Source organism: Culex quinquefasciatus, chromosome 2, assembly GCF_015732765.1.
Source record: "Culex quinquefasciatus strain JHB chromosome 2, VPISU_Cqui_1.0_pri_paternal, whole genome shotgun sequence".
Lineage (NCBI taxonomy): Eukaryota > Metazoa > Arthropoda > Insecta > Diptera > Culicidae > Culex > Culex quinquefasciatus.
The window spans coordinates 83,054,827-83,073,168 of NC_051862.1; the positions used below are offsets into that span (position 1 = coordinate 83,054,827).

Sequence of the window (18,342 nt, forward strand, 5' to 3'; positions counted from 1 at the left end):
ACGCGATGAAATGCTAAAAGTAAGAAACGATAAGAAATAAAAAGAGATGCTAACAGACGCTTAAATAAACTAAGAGACACTAAATGAAGCTAAGAGACGCTCAGAGGCATATATATATAAATACACAAATAGATGCTAAAAGACGCTGAGAGACGGTTAGAGACGCTTAGAGGGCTTATTGAAGCAAAAAACTGCTTAGGCCCTAACAAAGAACAGAGTTGCAATTACAAGGAAGAAACAATAATCAACAAAAAGAGATGCTTACTAATGAAAGTAATGCTAAGAGACGCTAAAAAAAGGCTAGGAGACGCTAAATGAAGTTTACATACCCAAAAGAATAGTCTCAAAAGACTATGTAAAACGCTAAGAAACGCTAAGGGACACTTGAAGATATACTCAGAGACACTAATTAAGGTAAGAGACGCTTAAACATTTGAGGATGTCGTTAATAGAAAGAGAATGTAAGAAATAAGAAGAGACCTCATGTGAGGTTAATATAAGTTAAGACAATATAAGAAATCATAACAATTGCTGAGTTATTAGACGTTAAGAGAAGCCAAGAGACGCTAACGATGCTTGAAGATGAAATTTAATGCTTTGAGACGCTAAGAAATTAAAAGAGATGCTAAGTACTGAAAAAAAAAAAACAAATATACGTTAAAAGATGGTGAGAATTGCAAAGAAATGACAAGAGATGCTAAGAGACGCTAAGAGACGAAAAGAGAAGCTTATAGACATATCGTCGCTTGAGTGTTGACACGTTTGCTGTAAAAAGATAGGACGTGTCACAAGATAGCACACAAGTGACGATATAAGACACAATAAGATGCTATTAGACGGCAAAAAACGCTTAAGACGCTAAAAGGTGAAAAGAGACGCTTAAGGGTGCACAGCAACGAATGTTGTTGTTGTCTTCTCATTCCAAAATTGTCAAACTTACGGACCCAATCCTGCAACAAAATGATTGTAAAAATAAGCAAACTTTGTTGGAAATTACTTTGTGGACAGTATTTTTGGGGATGAATAAAACAATATTTCGACAGTACCAGTAGTTTTGAAGATACTAAAATGTCTGTGACAAAAATCTGAGTGCAAAAGCTCTGGTTGATGTGGATCGTTAAATATACTGAATCAGTTAAGAGACGCTAAGAAATGAAAAAAGACGATAGAAATGAAAAGAAATGCTATGAACTGAAGAGATGTTAATATACGTTAAAAGATGGTGAGAAATGCAAAGAAATTGCAAGAAATGCTAAGAGACGCTATGAGCCGGTTAGAAAGGCTAATAGACGCTAAATGAAGCTTACATACTCAGAACATTAAAAAAGACAATGTAAAATGCTAAGGGACGCTTTAAGACGACAAGAATAGATGAGGACGTCGAAAATAAAAAAAAAATGCAAAGAAATGTTGAAAAGTTGTGATGAGACGCTATTTAATGCTAGGAGACGCTTAGTAATGAACAGAGACGCTAAATGTAATCAAAAGACGATAGAAGATGCTTGAAACCTTAAGTAAGATTAGTTACGCTAAGAATTGTTGATAAGATTTGTAGTGATGGAAAGATAAGCTAAGAAATGAAAAGAGACTTGAAAAAATTAGAGGAGACACTAAGCAATGCAAAGAAACGCTTAATTAAGCCAAGAGACGCTTAAAGATTATGAGAGTTGCTTTGAGACGCTAAGGTACTTCAATAGGCGTCTCATTTCTCAAAACTTCGATAAACTCAGCTTCTATGAGGCTTTAAGGTATCAGTTACGGATTCCAACCTTGAAACCAATCCAATCCACAATCACCTTTTCCAAAGGTGGCGTTCAACCCGCAAAACCAAACACACACAATCTTGTTTATCGGTATCAAATTTCGATGATCCCATTTATGATTCCTAAGCAGATCAACCAAAAACCGGACCCCGCCGAAGGTTATTCTCGGAATTAAAGTTTTATCCCTCCGGTGCCGAGTCAAATCATGTATGCTGGAAATGGTTCATCGAACGCAAAAAAAAAGAAGATTCCTTTCCGGGAAGAGGGTCTGCGAACCCCGTTTTCAAGCGTAGCTTCGTGCGAGATTGTGATGTTGTTGCAATAAGTGTTAGGAAAACAGGATCAACACGTTCATCCTTGGACTCTTGGCAAATACATTCGCCAGAAGAAGACGCCGACAGCGGAAGGAAAAGGATTTTTTTTTTGTTAACCCAGTTGAAGGATTTTTTTTCTTATTTTTTTTTTAGATTTGAGAAGGGGAAAGAGAACCGGATCAGTTCGGGCTCGCAAAATTTATGGTATAAATATGTGTCAGTGATATTTATGCTGGGGCTTCTTTCTCGCTTTTCTTCAAATTTTTCAAGACTTTGGGATCTTCAGCGGTTGTTGAAAGGATGAAGAAGACGACGACGACTGGGGAAAAAAAGGGAGAGGTTGTGTGTGGTGTAAGGGCTCTTCCATGCTACCGAGAAAAGATCTCCAGCAATAAATCAGATTTTTGACTTAAATTCGACAAACGAACGACCATGGGTTGGGATTGGAAACCCATACGAAGGGTGGTGGTGGAGTGGGTTTCTTTGCTTGAGTTGGATAGGAATGGTGCAGAAGAGATACGTTTTCCGAAATGGGGAAAAATCGATGAAAAAATGTTTGTTTTGCACTTGATTTGAAAAGTTACCGGCTAAATTTTGATATGCTGATTTGTTTTAAATTAACTTTGTACTTTCTTCTTTCTCTTCTCAGGTAAATTGAGCAAACAAAATTACTGGATTATGGCTTAAAAGGTACAGATTTCAATATTTTTCAATGTGATATGAAAAAGGGCATAGAAAAATGTCTAAAAAGATGCTCTAGAGTCTGTCCAACGTCAGCTAAACAAAGTTTTCCTTCATCATTATCATGTAGTTTCATCCACTGAATAACTTTGTAGAACACTCAAACTTGATTCGATTATAACTAACAGAGCTTTGGAGATTTTTGTTAGGAAAGGGGCGCTTACTTCATTAAGCGCCCTTTTTTCTAAAAAATAGCAATCGATGTTTTAACTCGTATCAAAATGCAGTTTTTTTAGAAGCCTTTTTTCAAATCTAACGCCCCCAATTCCCCACATCTGCATCTAATTTTCCCGTTTTCGCACAACAAAAATCCCGCGCCAAATGTCTTCATCACCTTCCACACGTCGGCCATCATTAGTTCATTTCGGCGTGCGCGAACATTTCACGCCAATAGATTTTCTATAATTACCCGTGGCAATCCCGGTGTGGGTGCGCTTCTGAAAATAATCACCGCGTTTTCCATATGTACACATTCCGAGAGATGGTCCACATGCTGCCAAATATCTCCGACTCAGAATCGATGCGAAACAAGGTGCATCTTTTTCGGGGGGTGACAGGTTGGGGTGGTCCCGTGACATAACTGCGGGACGACCCCCGTCGCGGGGCAAAATTGAATTAACATAAATCAATGGTGACGGTGGACACTTTGGTTGTTATTTTCGATGGAAAAGTTGCTGGCTTGAACGGTAGGGTGGTCTGAAAACAATTTTCTGGTGAATTTTACGGACTTGATCTACTGGAAATATCAGCCTGAAATGATTGAACGGACGCTTAAAGTTTTAGGCGTCTCATTACTAAATAATCTCTAAGCAACTGAAAACTTAGCTTTTAGTCAAATTTCTGATGATTTTTTCCAACTATACATTTTCTAGAAGACTAAAAGTCGATTTGACTTGATCTACTGGTTATATCAAGCTCGAAATGATAAAACGGATGCTTAAAATTTTAAGCGTCTCTTAAATAGTAATGTCTAAGCCATTGAACACACAGTTTTAATTTATTTTTATGATGAATTTTTTGGCAACTAATATTATCTTAATTTTCTAAAAGACTGAAAGTCGATCGGACTTGATCTATCTTTAAGCCTGAATTGATAAACGGATGCTTCAAATTGTTGGCGTCTCATTACTGAAAAAATCAAAACAACTAAAAACAGCTTTCAGTCATTTTTCTAATGATTTTTTACCAACTAGAATACTAAAAGGTGGTCGGACTTGGTCTACTGGTAATAACAAGCCAGAAATGATTACATGAACGCTTCAAATCTAGGCGTCTCATTACTGATAATCTCTAAACAACTAAACACATAGATTCAACCATTTTTTATGAATTTTCAATAAGTATACTTTTTTCTAGAAGACTGAATGCCGATCGAACTTGATCTACTGGCAATATCAAGCGTTTCATTACAAATTTTAGACGTCTCATTACAACAAATCTCTAAGCAACTAAACACTCAGCTTTCAGTGATTTTTCTGAAGATTTTTTACAGATTTTTATATTTTCTAGAAGACAGGACTTGATCTACTGGCATTACCTTGCCTGAAATGATTAAACGAACGCTTCGAATAAAGGCGTCTCATGACTGATAATCTCTAAACAACTTAAAAACATATAGCTTCAATCATTTTTCTGATGAACTTTAACCAACTTTACTTTACTAGCTCTAGAAGACTGAAATCCGATCGGACTTGATCTACTTTTTGATATCTTGCTTTAAATGATAAGACAGACGCTTATAATTTTAGGCGTCTCAAAACCAAAAATCATTGAGCAACTAAAAACTTTACTTTCTGTAAATTTTCTCATGATTTTTATCAATTATTATTTATCTAGAAGATTGATTGCCTATTAGATCGAGCAGTATCTAGCCTGAAATGATTAAATGAACGTTTGAAATCTAGGCGTCTCATTACTTCAAATATCTAAAGAAAGGAAAAACAAAACAAAGGTTTCAGTCAACTTTTTGATGAATTTTCGCCAGCTAAGGGGCATTTTCTAGAAGACTGAAGGAAAAAAAAAAGAGGCCCTTTGGAAAATACAACATCGACACCTTCACTTAATCCACTTATAACTAAGTCAGTTCGGCTTAGATCAACTTGGGGTGTTCTAGAAAATTGTTCCCCATATTATTATTGATATATATCTAAGGTTTCAGACATTTTGGTTCAGTAGATGATTTTTGCGGTCAGAAAATGTAAAAAGGTGAAGATACTCTATGAAAATCGCATACAAACTTAAATGCTAAAGAGCTTCAATGAATCCAAAACAAAATTGGCTGAACATTTCAGGGGAGCTTCTGTAGACATAGAACAATGATTTTATCAACAATGCAACGGTCTAGCTGACATTTTTGCATTTCCAAGGGGCCATGAACCACACTACTGAAGGTATATCAGACTTGATCTTCTCAAGCCTGAAATGATAAAACGAATGCTTATAACTTTAGGCGTCTCATTTCTAAAAATCTCTCAGCAACCATAACAGACTAACTCAAATTTAATCACTATATTTAGAAGGTCTATCATCAGTGTTCTGTGAAATGTTCACAAAATGTTTGAACACTGTAAGTCGAACCAATTTTTTCTACCGACAATATCATGCTTGAAATGATAAAAAGGACGCTTAAAATGTTAAGCGTCTCACTTACCTAATTCTGTCCTAGCTTCATATGATCAACTCAGATTACGCTGTAATGTAAAACATGGATGACCCTCGTCTAATACGCTCTTTAAATTAGAAATTATGAGCATATTATTTTGTTAAAAATTCGAAAAATACATGAGAAGTGAGACGCTTATCTATTTTAAGCGTCTTTTCATCTAAATTTGTTGTTATTCTAACGGATCCACGCAAATCAAGCTGGTATTTTCCTAAATTATTTTCGATATCCGACGACATCACGCTTACAGTGATACAAGAGACGCCTATTGCTTTAAGCGTCTCATTGCTCTAAATCTAGATTAACTTCAACAGATCAAATCAAATCTAGTTGCAATGTAAGGCATGGGTGACCCGTACGCTAAAAATTGTATGAATTTGAATCTGTAAAGCGTATGGTTCTGCATTGAACATGAATTATTGATGAAAAGTGAGACGCTAAACTGTTTTAAGCGTCTCTTTATAACTTTTTATTTTCAAAATTAGATTTGAATAAAATATAATGTTCTTAAGAACCACCCTACCCACCCACCGACAACAAACTTGGAGGTGCTCGCTCGATGTAACGCCCGGCAAAGTGTACAAGAGAAGACCAACTTGCACTTGTAGTTCTTCCCGGTAAATCGGTCACCCAGCGTGTCGTCATCGGTCCGTTCTTCGCAAAACTGTCCCAAGCGCACCGCCGTCCAAGCGCCCCTTGCGCCAGTGTTGCCAGTTCTGGGCCGTCCGTTTATTTTAAAACTTTGCCCAGCACAAACGACTTTGCGGTGCCAAGAGGGCGGTGGAGGTGGGACAAAAAACACACCATTCAAAAGGAAAAATCGGGAAATGGCTTCCCGAGCAGTTTTCCAGCGAGAGAAAGGAAAAAAAAAATCAAAAATTGGCGACAACGTGACGACGGGGGCGTTTTTCCATATGTTCTGGATCCACTGCGTCGATATTGTTATTAGTCGTTGGACAGAGTTTTCGGGTGACGGTCTGTGTTACGCAGAACTTGGACAAGTCGTCGCGAACTGTCGTCGTCGCGAGCTGTTTTTCGTAGGAAAAGTGGGGAAAATTCTGTCAGTTGCGCTGAGCGTCTCGGTCGTGTCGTGAGTGTTGAAATTCTTGTGGTGTTGTAAGTATTTTTTTTTCCTGGTGAAATTTGGTAGATTTTCATCACATTTATTAATTATGTGTGAGGGCCCCCCCACCTCCGGAGAGAGCGATTTGGATAAACACAAAATCTGGGTCGGCAAGAAGACGCGTGCGAGATTAGAAATTTATTTTAAAAGCCAAACTGCTCGGAAGACGATGAGACTTTGCTTCAAGTGGGGGCGAACGTGTTTGTGTGTGAGCGAAAACTCCGTCGTTAAGCGATCAGGATGAATGGATGTGTAAATAATAAAATGAATAATGTTATAAACTAAACATGAGCGAAGAGACACGTGTACCGTGCCAAATTGGTGGCAACGGGGTGCTTCTGAGGCTCCTGGCGGGTTGTTAAAATTAAAGACTACGACTTTGGTTGCTCAACCTGTGGTAATTAAGTGATACCTGCTCGAAAGGAGCTTTTAAGGCTTCAGGTGTCATTTTGAACTCGATCAATATCGAAAGCGGTGAGGTTCTTTGCAACACCGAATGAAGGAAATCGTTTGTCGAGGTCTCTGAGGTGATTGGAGAAGCCGGGGACATCGATCAGATCCATAGATTTGAATACAGAGGAGTTCGTAGACTTTTGAAGGGGATTAGAGCTACAAAGTATTCCACGACTTATTCTACGAAGTAGTTTGATGTCCTCAATGCCTCCATGGATTCTGGGGACTTAAGCCGAGGTCTCTTAATGTCAAATTTGATCATTTGAACTATTATGTTTGAAATTGATCGATTTTTCGTAATATCTCAAACATCAAAAAACCTTAAAAAGTTGTTTAAATTCCGTTTCAAGCACTCCAAAGTTAGGTAATCCAATCCTTCCTCGAAATTGAAACCTCCCCAAACTTAAACACATTTTCCACGCGTCTTAGAGGTGATAACTGAGCCTGTAGCATCACGACTCCCCACGTGCGTTCCTCTGATTGCGTTATGGAAAATAAACGTCTTAATTGTGTGTGCGGCAGTGAAAGTGGTGGCGGTGGTTCATGAGATAACAGAACATCCGTTGCCGCACGCCACCCACTTCCCGCCGCGAAAAAACTGCCTGATTGTGTGTGGCGCGAGTTGATATTATTATAGGGTAGGGAATAAGGCTCTTCCGCGGAATTGGGCCCGGGAAATGTGGGGTTCCGGTGGAATGATCGCCCGCGCGGAGCAGACTGGGGAAGTTCTGGGAACTGTGAAAAAAAATGGTAGCACCGAGTTGAAATACTGATTTTTTTAATAGAATTTTATACTGCATGAGACGCTTAGATTCTTTTAAGCGTCTCATTTATTTCGGGAAAAAAACCAGAGTGTTCAGTTGTTATTTTGATATGTTTCCGTCTACTGAAACACTTTATAGAACACGCAAACCAGTTAAAGATAAAAAAGCTTTTCAACTAAATGAGACGCTTACATGATTTAAGCGTCTCAGTATTAAAAATTATTCATTATATTTAATAGATTAACTAATGTAACTTCTGGTTATAATTGACATTCTAGTGAAGTTTCGAGGCCACTGAATAGCTACACAGAACACTGCTAAATGATCCACATTTTTAACTAATCAAGACGCTCAAGTACTTTAAGCGTCTCATAAAAAATGCTTTTCTGTTGGAATTCTGTTTATCAATTTTAATTTTTCAAATTTTGAAAAAGTTTTTTCACCTATTAGCGTAAAGGATCAAATAAATTAGATTCAACTTGATCTATTTAAGATGAAACCCCTTTTAGAAAAGCTGAGACGCCTGCTAAGCGTCCCTCTACCAAAATGTGATCCAATCTTTCAACTTTCTTCAACGAATTTTCTCACAGTGTCTTTCCACGCATTTCCCAACATCCGCAGCCGACAAAGAGGTGCGTGCCAAATATATTTAATGTGTTTAGCGAACGAATTTGGGCCTGAATTTGCCTGCCTGCCTGCCTTTTGGGGAAAGTCCTGCCTAAAAGCCAGCAAGGTTGCCAAACGCCCCCTTCTCGTTCCAACGCGATAAAAGAGACGGAAAATTGCTCGGTGGAAATTCCGCAATTTTCCGGCGCGCCAAGGTGTCGAACACAATGGCGAGAAGGTTCTCTCTCGTGCTGGAAATGGTTATTGTTACCAATCAAGGTGCGAGCGCGTCTTGAATTGGTTGTTTTTGCGAGTGCGAATGTTAAATTCTGGAATGGTTGCTTTTTGGATTTTATTTTAGTCGAAATGGGTGCTATGCGAGAGAAGGCGCCTGCAAGGTATGCTTCACGCAATGCAGCGAAGGGAATTCGGGTCTAATTTGCGTGCCGGGACGAATGCTTTCGAAGAAACTTGGAAGTTTAAAAAAAAAGGTTTTTTTCAATCCCTCATTTGACTTCCATCACCAGGACACGTGCCAGGACATTTTCATATTTTTTCTCCCTCAAAAGTCACCCTTTACAATTTTGACAAAAATCCTACCACCGTGGCAAAACACATCCCATTCAAATTCACTCACCCGGGCGTATCCCAGAAGCAAAACGATTTATTGCCCAAAATAAAGACATGAATCAAAACGAGTCCTCTCCAGTTCTGCCTCAAGAATCCAAAAAATCATAACAAGGGGAAGAAAGGTGAAAGGTCCCGACACGGGATATGTGGAAGAAGTGCACCCCGAAATCAAGAAAAGAAAGAGGTTAACACCTATTTTTTTCTGTTAAGGTCCTTTCTGTTACTACACTTGAAGAAAGGGGAAAAAGTGTGTTCTCGCCACCAATTGGTGTAATCTTCTTTTGGGACCTTTGTCCTGCCCCGTGTGTGTCGTCATTTAGGGTGAGAGAAACAGCTGTCACGTGGGGACACGTGTTATATTTGATGTTTTTTTCGGGGCTCTCCTCTCGACTGCTTACGACGAACCAATTGGATTTGATTGCGGTGCACTTTTGGAAGAGGGAGCGGAATGGAATCCTTTTAACCCCGTACGGCTGGGGTTCGCCTGTAATTGTTATTGAGATTGGGTTTGAGAAATGTTACACTCTCAAGAATCCCAAAAAGCAATCTCCCGGATTAGCTGACTGTGTGGGCCCGCATAGCACCCCCCTGTATATGGATCTCAATAGGTGGGCATGGACGTCAACCCCCCGTCTCCGCACGTCAGCACACACACAGCTGTCAGCGCACAGCCAGTCCCTGGGCAGCGGTCAAGCAGCTCGGTGGCGTCTCGGTCACATTGGGATCCCGACACGCAAAAGCACAGTCTCCACAATGGCGAATCCTGCCAGAAGAAAGATTTCTTTTCTGGTGAAATCTTGTGTGTGTTTTTTTTTTCTCGACATCCCCTCAGCGCGGTGGCAGGTGAGTTAAAAAGGAAGGCGGTGACGCATTCTTTTGGTGTGAAGTGTTTTGTTGTTGGAAAGTGGTCAAGAAGAAGGTAGAGTGACGAGGAGAGAGGAGTGGGAAAAAATTGAACCGCGTGAGAGGGAGAAAGAAATTACAAGTCGGCAGGGGTGTCAGATTTTCAATATCTGTACAGTTTTCTTGGTTTGTCTGCAAAAAAAAAAGTTTCTCAAGTACTTTTTTTTGAGAATGTTAGGTTTTGTTTTCGCACGGTTTTTAAGAAAGTTATGAACAAGTGGTTTCTTATTTGTAATTAAAGCGCAGGCTGAATCCAAAAGAAAACAACGCGGATGTTGCAAAGAGGATGGGTATGAAAGGACCATAAGGAAGTGGTCGAAGGAAACAGTTTGACGTTGTGAAAGAGGAGAAAGGCTTGTAGGTATTCACTGGAATGTCTGAAGTGACGAGGCTTGTGAATGTCCACTTATGCCTGGCGTAAAGATGGCTTGGTGATGTTCACTGAAAGGCTTGTAGAATTGGAGGCTTGTGAATTTCCACTTATGCCTGGTGTAGAGATGGCCTGTGCGGCAAGGGTTTGTGAATGTTTACTTAACGACCTGCGAGAAGACAACAACGGCTTGTGAGCTTTCACTGAAAGGCCCTTCCGGCTTGTGAACTCACTGAATAGGCCGCAACGACTTCAACAACGGCTTGTGAGCTCTCACTGAAAGGCCCTTCCGGCTTGTGAACTCACTGAATAGGCCGCAACGACTTCAACAACGGCTTGTGAACTCTCACTGAAAGGCCCTTCCGGCTTGTGAACTCACTGAATAGGCCGCAACGACTTCAACAACGGCTTGTGAGCTCTCACTGAAAGGCCCTTCCGGCTTGTGAACTCACTGAATAGGCCGCAACGACTTCGACAACGGCTTGTGAGCTCTCACTGAAAGGCCCTTCCGGCTTGTGAACTCACTGAATAGGCCGCAACGACTTCGACAACGGCTTGTGATCTCTCACTGAAAGGCCCTTTCGGCTTGTGATCTCACTGAAAGGCCGCAACGACTGGTGAACACTCACTGAAAGGCCTGTCTGGCTTGTGAGCTCAACGGAAGACATCAACGGCTTGTGATCTCTCACTGAAAGGCCATTCTGGCTTGTGATCTCACTGAAAGGCCGCAATGGCTGGTGAACACTCGCTGAAAGGTAAGAAAAGAGTGAAAGTAGAAAAGAGTGGAGAGAAATATCCACTAGTCATTAATTAAAGTATGTATGGCACCATAGAAAACAAGTGGAAGGAAGAGGAAAGAAAGAAATGGTTTTGTAAAAATGTGTTGGGAAAGACATCAAAAGAATGGACAGTCGATAATAATCGAAAAAAAAACAATTCGTCAACTGCGTCTTCCTCTTTCACCAGACGGTCGTCGTCGAGGCGTGTTCATCGTGAAGGCTGCAAAGGTGTCGGCAACAAATTAGCGTCTCCATGATGATTTGAAGATTATATCCTTGTCCTGATTCTAAAGTATGTCCCCTCAAATGAGAAGCACTGGCGTTGCTGTATTTTTTTTTTTTTTTCTAGAGAAGGGGGGAGATGTGTGGGCCCGCATAGCACCCCCCTGTATATGGATCTCAATAGGTGGGCATGGACGTCAACCCCCCGTCTCCGCACGTCAGCACACACACAGCTGTCAGCGCACAGCCAGTCCCTCGGCAGCGGTCAAGCAGCTCGGTGGCGTCTCGGTCACATTGGGATCCCGACACGCAAAAGCACAGTCTCCACACTGACGAGCAGTGCAAGTACCATCATTCAGGACTAACGATAATGATGATGAAAATTCGGTTGCATCTTTTTGCGGTTGAGGCCTAACGCACTTTCGAAACCCTTAATCAGAACAAGAAGACGAAGAAGTCAAATTATGTAAAACCTCAAAACATTGTCAAATTGTCTAGCACCCCCTTGTGGGAGATATCCGGACACTCCGTCCAGGCTCCGAAAGTGTGAGGTTAGAATATTGCTGCACATTTATTATTCAACCCTTTTCGGAAAGTTCGCTTTCCCCTGGCATGTGAGTATGTGAGGAGTCGTAGCGACATCAAATGGCTTTCACTTTGACAAAACTTAATTCTGGCCTGCTCGGGAACGCTCCGTTGGTTGGTCAGCCTGAGCCTCTCGCAATCTCTCGTAGAGAGTTGATACGGATCGTTAGCCCAACCGAAAGGATGACAGTGACACTCTTCGGAGGAGCAGATGCTGAGTTCGAGGGGTCCACAAATAGTGCTTTTATGTTTATATATTATTTTTTGTAATTGTCTGCTCTACAAATTTGTAGGACATTGTTACACTCTAAAAAATAACCCAACAAAGTTAGACAAAACATGAAATTTACATCAAATTTACCTTAAAATGTCATGTTCAAAAAAAATTTTTCGATGAAAAATATGTTTTTTTTTTCGGAATTCTGAGTACGTCATTAAATCGGGCGTCTAATTTTACATAAAAGTCCCCTTGGTACCAAATTTCTATCTCATCATCGTTTCAGGCTTAAAATTATTGAAAAACACCTTTTTTCCTATGTTCAAAAATGAAAGGGGTCGTACCGCCCCTCCGTCACGAGATATCAAAAAACGGACCTCGGATTCGTGATACAAAAGTTACCCTTTAGGACAAAGTTTCACGCAAATCTAAGAGGGGTCGGGGCAACTTTTCCAGATTTCGTGTGAGTTGCAAGAGAAGTTTGAGTCCAAGAAAGCTGAAATCGGTTAAAATGGCACGGAGTTATGAAGCTATTATTTTTTGAAAAGTTTGGTTTCACGAAAATTTACGTAAATTGCCGTTTTTTGGCCCACCTTAGCACGGCGTCAGTCACCCTAAAGGCCCAAAAAAAAAATACTGGCCTTATTATTTTGGCCGAGGAACCCCTAGATAATTTTGACTTTTTTTCAGTTTATGCGAGATGTATGCTCTTTTCAAATGGGATTGTTGTTGTTCTGTTTGATTTTTCAAGCTAGAAAATATGTATTTGTGATTTAAAATTTACAGCAAACGTTTCATCAAATTTTAACGATTACGCAACATATTAAAGTAATTGTAGAGAAATATACCAGAAAGAAATTACTTAAACGCTCCAAAATACCCTCCTAAGCAACATGTTTAAACCAACTAGCCAACACCTAGTTTTATTGAGGTTTTATGTAGCATCTTGATTGCTTAATAGCTTTATTTCGGCATTCACCACAACCAGCAAGAGCTTATTTTTAGGTTCTAAAAAATTTTTATGCCTCGGACATAAAACCTGGTGAAAATAATAGCAAACTAGCTTTCAATAAGGGTTTTATGGAAGTTTTAAGAGAGCCTTGAAAATTAGACCAAACGGTTTTATCGCATGCTTCTTTGAAACCATAGGGGTGTTGTAGCTGTTGTAAGTGCCATTAGGCATGCGAAAAGCTCACTTAAAACCATACGCTCTTAAAAGAGCATATTACGCAGCTAAAAGGCAATGCTTAAATATGGCGCTCAACGCGTGGTCTGATTGAATATGATTGACTGCCATCTTGGCAGAAAAAATAAAAATAAAACATAAATTTGATTGAGATTGGATGAAAATACACATTTATGATGAATTTCTGACACCGTTTGTATAGCCATAGAAGTTTAAAAATAATTTAAATACTTTTTTAACAAAACAATTTTTTTTGATAAAGCGAGTTATTTTTTTCGGCTCCTTCTCCCCCACATTTATCGATAAATTTTCAACCGCAGTTGAATTCGAGCCACGTATTGAGAGGAATAAGCTTTGAAGTTATTTTAATTATTTTTCCAATATCTATCATTTCATCATCGCCATTTTTGTCACCATCTCCATTATATCATTTGGCAAGAGGAAGACATATTTTTCGCCAGAATAAAACCTGTCTATCATTAGACGTTTGAAGTTTGTTTGAAGTCGTATGAAATGTCATTTTTCGATAACTCTTGACTGGGTTTTAACAAAGGTTTTATTAAGACTTTGAGGAGGTTATTAGGATTCAACTATAAAGTCTTGAACTCCTATGTCGGTTTTATAAAAAGGCCGTGACAACCTTTTGTGGAGCTTCTTTTAGATTTTAACAGAGATTTATCGGGGTTCTGGGGAGGCTGTTGCTACTAAGTGGTTTTAATGATGGTTTTGGCTAATAGGTTTTATAGCGGTTGTGATAGCTTCAATAAAGCCTAAATTGTTACTTGGGCTGTTTTCATTAGAGACTTTCATTAGCCAGTTATTTCTAATAATTTTCGAAATTAACCACCAAAATTTTAATAAGTTTGATATAAAAATCTTAGTAAACGCGTGGTCTGTAAGCAACCCCTTTAACACCCTACGATTTAATATCCAGTGTAATTATGATCAGATTTTTGATATAAATTTTTTTTTTAAAAAGCATCAAAATAAATTTTAAAAAATGATATTAAATGCCAAAAACAACATAAATGCAAACACAAACAATTTAAAAAATATTTCTTTTTAAAGATTGACTTTTGTCATGCCGAATTCCAAAATTAATATGATAAAATTTGAAATGTCGTCAAATATTAAAATTAGAGAGAAACGCTTCAAATCATTTTTTGTACAAATCTTTGTAAGGGGGCTTTTTTCATTTAAAAATATTGAAATAAAATATTTTTGTTTCCTCAAAATTATTTAAAAAAAAATCAAACAAACGCTTCAAATCGCAAATTGTAGCACCCCTCGGCTTTCACCAAAACCACCAAGTCCTGCCACCTTCCCGAGCTGCTCAAACTCTGCTGCGGTTGCGTGTGCATTAGTTAGCCGGATGTGGGACGACGACGATCCACCAAGGTGTCTCTGCTCGGCCTGCAGGTATCTCAACTGCGGAACTCTGACTGGGAACCGTTCGTTCGTTCGTTTGGTCCATTTATCTTTGTTGGTTTGTAAACCTCCCACTCACACACACACACTTGCACACGGGCATTCAAGGGACGACCATCTCATTATTCGCTGGATGGCCCTGCGGTTCCCTGCAACGACGGCCTGGAATTGCCCATCGTGGACGTGTTCCAGGTTGACAGGTACAGATATTCCGAGCGGGCGATTGTGTAATGAAAATGGATGCGCGCCCCTCGGTCGGCCGGTCTCGTTCAAGTCGTGTTCTCGTCAACTCGTTCAACGGAGCAACTTTTCAAGGGAATCGCTCGGTTTTAGGGTCATCCCGGCGGCCGGATTAGCCCCGACAAGTGACGGAATTCGGGAAAAGGGTTGCGTCCCCCCCGGTGTGACACGTCCGAATGATTATTCATCATTAATTCATAATTAGCACTGATTGAATTTAGTTATCAAGTAGGGACGAATTTGATAAAACTGTGCAGCGCTCGTTGAGTTTTGATTGAAATTTATGGGTCTACGGTTGGTTGGAGCCGGTGCCGGCACCAACGTCGGAGTTCCGGACGCCCTGTTGCTAATGATAATGTATGAAGGACACTGGGCTTTGCTGGCTGGGTGTGGGCAGCAGCACCGGTTCGTTTATCAAGCCAAAGATGGATGGTCCTTGAAAAGCGGTCCCAACATCCCCGGCCTCGGCGTTGTTGTGTTTTGTGGACGGTTACGCCAGCTGGACATTTTATTGATGGCCGAGGATTAAAACCGGACCGGACCCGGAGCGCCAGAGGTCAGCCTGCGGCACTGTGATATATCAATTAGTTTCTAATCAGGAGGATAACCTCTAGAGCAGCGCCGTGTCCATCCCGATGACGGTCCGGGCCTGGACGAGAGGAACCAGATTTTGGACGCACTCGAGCGTGTGCGTACGAGGCGTATAATTTCTTGATTCTGCCTGTTTAAGCGCTTGATTAATTGCCGTGATGAACGTGATAAATCTGGTCATCGACGAGAGAGAGAGAGAGAGAGAGACAGACAGCTAGTGACAGAGTGTGCAAGAATGTGTGAAACTGGGTGGTCTCTTAGGGGATGACTTTGTTGAAAGCTTCTGGTCGGAAGGCTAGATTCTGAGTTCAAAAGCCAGCCGTTTTTCAGACTGAAAAAGATACTTTTTTCGCAATTTTTGTTTACTTATCTTATTGCAAAAATAAATAGAATTCGTTGCCAAACTTGATTTTTTCAACAATCTTTGGATTTTTAAGACTTATACTTTAAAAAAATCAAATATCAATAAAGCAAATTATTTTTACGATAATCAACATCGTTGCATTGTCCAAAGCTGATTAGATGTCCCTTTTTTGGGCCTACACTCAAACCCCGATGGTTTGACACCAACTGTTGTCAAACGAACGGGGTCACGTTTTAGTTTGACACCCCTTTTACACGGAGTTCACACACACTACCAAACGTTTGTTTTAATAGTGTGCGTGAGCGCCGTGTAAAAAGTGACAGTTCGTCACTTTTTAGTTTGACTTTGACCAACCAACGGGGTACAAACTAAAAAAGTGTCAAACGAAAAAGTGACCAACCACCGGGGGTTGAGTGTACTCAGCAAGTACCCTCAAACCCCGATGGTTTGACACCAACTGTTGTCAAACAAACGGGATCACTTTTTAGCAGTGCTGGTATTATAGCGCTCTCGCAAAAAAAAAAAATCGCAAAAACGGAGTTTACACACACTACCAAACGTTTGTGTTGATAGTGTGCGTGAGCGCTGTGTAAAAAGTGACAGTTCGTCACTTTTTAGTTTGACCTTGACCAACCAACGGGGTACAAACTTAAAAGTGTCAAACGAAAAAATGACCAATCACCGGGGGTTGAGTGTATTATTCCTACTCATTTTGGACTGTTCTCAAGACCAAGAAATTACACATGACCAGGTCAACGACCTCACCGTATCCGGATTTCCAACTCAGGAAGCCCCGCAAAGATCCCTTACAGGTCAGTTATTCCACGTGACCCTATCATTCACGTCGACATTGATCCAGTTCTAAGAAATCGTCCAACGGCCACATCGCACGCAACGCATTGTTCAGGGCTCCCGTCAATTTATGAAATCGATACTTTTCACTGGAAGCTCATCGAGCCTAATCAATTATTGACAGACGAAGCCCATTGTTGAATTAACGTCCGTCAATATTGAAGAAGAAAAAATGCTGTGCCTCCCATCAAAATGGTTTGCAATTTTCCACCAGCACGTGCACCCCTCGGCCCGCTCGCCAAACACACAATTAGAAATTACCTAAACAAACCCAATTATGTCGGTATCTGAAAGTCAGCCGAAACCATTAACGTCCCCTTTCCCCTTAAGGTTTTCCCCTCAACTTGCGGCGTTATCTAGTGTGAGTCGCGTGCTCGACCCATTAAGGAATACCAATAACAACTGCGCGCTACAGTTAGACACACACAAAGAAATATAACAAGACAACAAAGGGGCCCTTCTTGAAATGGTAATAAGACGAGAAAAAGAGTCACTATCAGTTTGAGTTGGTGTGCGTGCGCTCATCACGCTATGTGACGAACTCCCCGAGGTCCCGTAAAGCCTCGACGATCTTTCAAGGTGTGCGAGTCAACCACAAAGGAATAGTGTGTTAATGCCGAGCAAGGCTTTTCTGTGACTTTTACAGTAAGAGCGTGATGGTTTGACACCTTTCAAAACGTACCACGTTGGTTTGGCAATGTGTTGAGCTTGAAGGTGGAGAACTGTCAAATTTAACACTTTGAATGAGACAACTGTCAAACTGAAAGCTTCCTGCATCATTTGACAACCAAAATTGTCAAATTATCAAAGTTTCACAGTAAGAAGGTGACAGTAGTTTTGGTAAAGGGGGAAGGGTGCGATATTAAAAATACCCTAGGGACTCTCCCTCACACACACAAAAGAGGCACCCCTCTCAACTTTCATCCAATTTCGGGACCTCGCACAGAAGCTCAACGACCGTGTGTGTGTGTGTGTGTGCCCCGAGCCTACAGGGAGGAGTCATATTTCTTCCTAGAGCGGGGTTCGCCTCTTTGTCACACGTCCCAACGGCGGGATATTCGGGAGGTAGTGCGGTGTCAAGGTGTTCTTCCAGGGTGAGAGGTGACGCAACCCGAGGAGGGCTTTAATGTGTCTGCTATAAATCAATTTGACGACAGTTAGGAAAAGTCACTCTAGTGAGTAGTTTAACCGTGTCTCTCGCCCGCTAGGAGCGGGGAAGGCGCGCATTTCTACAACTTTTGACATGACACTGACACTGATGGTGGTGTTATTGTTTGGTGGCGCGCATTGTTATGGGTTGAAGAGCACAGGTTGATGATAGTTGAGTAATGCTGGGTTAGATAACGAAATTGGGCTTTTGATTAGAGGTGTACTTGATGAGATTATACGATTTCAACAAATTTAACCATGGACTTACAGAGAAAGTTCTTGAGTTTCATAAATTAAATCAACTTGCTGATATTTTTTCCAAATTTATCTTAAAGTATGAGAAATTTACTCAATATCTGGAAAACACTTGGTAACCGAAGCAAAACTTGGTGACTTTAGC

At 40.5% G+C, this 18,342-nt stretch overlaps 1 protein-coding gene across 11 annotated transcripts in view; it reads left to right on the forward strand.

The window, feature by feature from the left end:
* LOC6033422 (cell wall protein RBR3) overlaps positions 1-18,342 on the forward strand; it is a 623,466-nt gene that overhangs the window by 388,007 nt on the left and 217,117 nt on the right. Inside the window, exon 1 of one of the 11 annotated variants that reach the window (XM_038250161.1) lies at positions 6,423-6,596. The exons of the other annotated variants lie outside the window; for them this stretch is intronic. The gene's annotated coding sequence lies outside the window, so the exon portion shown is untranslated. Of the gene's footprint in view, positions 1-6,422; positions 6,597-18,342 lie in introns of those variants that run through there. 11 annotated transcript variants of the gene reach the window in all.